The sequence below is a fragment of the Helianthus annuus genome, chromosome 6, assembly GCF_002127325.2.
Source record: "Helianthus annuus cultivar XRQ/B chromosome 6, HanXRQr2.0-SUNRISE, whole genome shotgun sequence".
NCBI classification, from domain to species: Eukaryota; Viridiplantae; Streptophyta; class Magnoliopsida; order Asterales; family Asteraceae; genus Helianthus; species Helianthus annuus.
In genome coordinates this window covers 136,166,618-136,169,648 of record NC_035438.2, presented here as the reverse complement: position 1 = coordinate 136,169,648, position 3,031 = coordinate 136,166,618, and positions in this window count along the sequence as shown.

The following is a 3,031-nucleotide window of genomic DNA, read 5'->3' as shown; positions in this document are numbered from 1 at the left end:
AAATCATTACAAATCTTTAGCGTACTGTAACTATCTAGCTGATGTACTATCATTTTCCCTTTATACACAAGCTCTTTTTCAGTTTTCTATTGTTTTTGGATTTTTGAAATTTTTCATGTTTTTAGGTTTTTGAATTTTTTATTGTTTTTGTATTTTTTGATATAATCTACTCCCCCTAAATACCAAAACAAGTAAAAAATCGACAAACCATTGCAGATTGCTTTTCATCATAATCTACAGTGGTACCTTCATCAACGCCAAGAATTTCTTCCAACACCGATAAAAGCTTCATACCGTTCAATTTTAATAAATATTGAAAACGAGTTTTATCAAACGCTTTGGTATGTAAATCAGCTTTTTGTTCGTCACTGTGGATTTTCTCAATTCGTATCAACTTCTTCTTGAAACAATCTCGAATGAAGTGATGACGAATTTCAATGTGTTTTGTTTTAGCGTGATGAACAGGATTTTTTGTTATGTTTATAGCTGCCTCATTATCAACAAAGATAGGGGTGTTAAGAAATTGCAAACCGTAGTCGCGCATCTGTTGCTGGATCCACAAGATCTGAGAGCAGGAGTGTAAGGAATGCCAAAAATGTCCCTAAACGACCCGTAAGTGAAAACCCGGATCCCTGAAACCCTAACGTACATGAAAAACCAAGAAAACAAGAAAAATGACCTTCAGGCGGGCCGCGTAAGGATTAAGCATGGACTTACGCGGGCCGCGTCAACTTATGTTTGACCGGATAAGCGTTTAGGGCCACGTGGCAGACCTAGGGGTGACAGGGATGCCCTAATCTACGCCTAGGTGGCCCTCGCGGGCCGCATAAAGTTTAAGTAAGGGTTTACGCGGGCCGCGTAAAACCCATTTTTCAGCTATAAATAGGATGGGTCATGGGCAGTTCACTGGTGTCGACGAAAACTCTCAAAAACAAAGTTATACTGCCCAAATTCGAAATTTACAATAGTGAGGTGCTGCCACGATACCGGGTATTAACTCGATCGCTGCTACGATTCAATATCCGATCGATTGAAAGTATCCAATGGATGTTTAAGTGCTGCCCACATTAGGGTTATACTTTGTCATTCGTCGTGAATTCGATGGATGTTTAGTATTGCACTTTGTCATTCGTTGTGAGGGTTTGTATCTCGTGAGTTATCGTAAATGTTGTGTTAGTTACTAACCTAGTTCGTGTGCATTGTTGTTTAAACTAGGTTATCAGGCTTATCAGTAGGCTAAACTCTGCCCGTTTAAACTTGCAAGGTGAGTCATTCTCTTTTTATCAACAATGTTTTACAATACTCCAAATTATTTTCAAAAGTTATAATTACAGGGATTAAGTCATGGTTATCTTGAATCACTGGCTAGTGGGGTATTGTGCACATTACTAATTTCTCACGGTTAGGCTAATAAATCTTAACAGTGATAATCATCACTACTTGGGTGAAAGGACCCAATAGTGGTATGACCATCGTCATCAGGAGGTGACACGGCGCCAGATAAAAATAAGATAGAAGCCATTGTAATCGCTCTTATGCTGTAATTTATAGCTATGTGTCATTTCATCAAATGGAGTGACTCACCAGTATTTCCCCGCTGACAAAATATTTTTAAAACATGTTTCAGGTGACCTACTGTGAATCAAGGAAAAGTGCTACGGAGCACTCACAAGCTTGAAGTAGTGGCTCAAATAAATAAATAAACATCTTTTGTATAATCAGGGAATTCTTGTGAAATTCCTCTATTGTAAATTACGGGGTTTATCTCAAATTATGAAATAAAATAATAATCGGGCATTTTCAAGTTTAAACGATCCTGATAGACTTCCGCTGTAAACATAAATACCACGGGTTTCTGTCCCGCGGCTCCTGGACCGGGTCAAACCGGGAGCAGGGGCCGTGACAGAAAAAGGTGGTATCAGAGCCACTGGTTTAAGCCAATTAAGTATTTAGAAATACTTAATTTATCTGATTGCCATTCTGTGATTTTGTGAAATTACTAGTTTACAAAATTTTAACTTAGGGTTATGTGCGTCTTCGTGTGTGCTAACAACATGAATGAACTATCAGAAGCCCTTCAAAATTTTTCTATGCATAGCACAGATATGGATACCACTGGTACTACTACTGGATACCAGGCGGATATCGAGGAGCCTATGGTGTTCAAAGCCCAACCTCAGGAGAAACCAAAAGTAGTGAAAAAGAGGAGAAGGTTTGTAGGTTGGAGGCGTGTACGCAGGAAGAAACCAGCAACACAGAAAACTATCAAAAAGGAAGACCCACAGGATAAGGGAAAATGAATAGAGACTGGGGAGAGTTCCAGGCAAACCCAGGGAATGTTGTCCTGGGAGGAAGAGTTGAACCGTAAATTGGCACTTGGCGACATCATCGGAACTGCCGATGAAACTCACTTTAATTACCCAGCTGAAGCCCTACTTCCTGTTAACCTAGAACCTGCCATTCCAGACCCCATTGTTCACCCTCGACCTCTACCAGGAGCACTGGAAGAATGGTTGACTACCGACTGGCAATTCCAGAACTTAATGAATAACCCTAATACCTTTCTCCCTCAGTTCGACCCGGAGCCTGTACCAAACCCACCCATGAGCAATGAAAATTTGGCTGAACTCCGTCATTATGGCGAGGAGCTGGTGGATGCCGGAAATAGGATTCGGGTAGTGGGAGAACAGATCTCCTGGAAGTACGACGAGAGGGAACGTCGTTACTGAAATGCCAGCTAACAGGGGTAGCATGGGGTGGTGTGGTTGTAGTTGTATAATAATAATAGTAGTAGTAAAAATATAAATCCTATAAAATAACTTAACAATAAAACTTTGTAAGATAACGGGTGTGTACGGACGCATAATATAATATATAAAAATCGAATAGTCGCAAGGTCGACAATTTTGGCTATACGTGTTAGTGTGATTATGTGTGTTTTTGTGTTATTTGACTACTTGTTAATTTACAGTATGGGTAAGCAAAAGCTTTCGGACATCTATCGTCAACTAGATAATGCCCAAAAGGATAA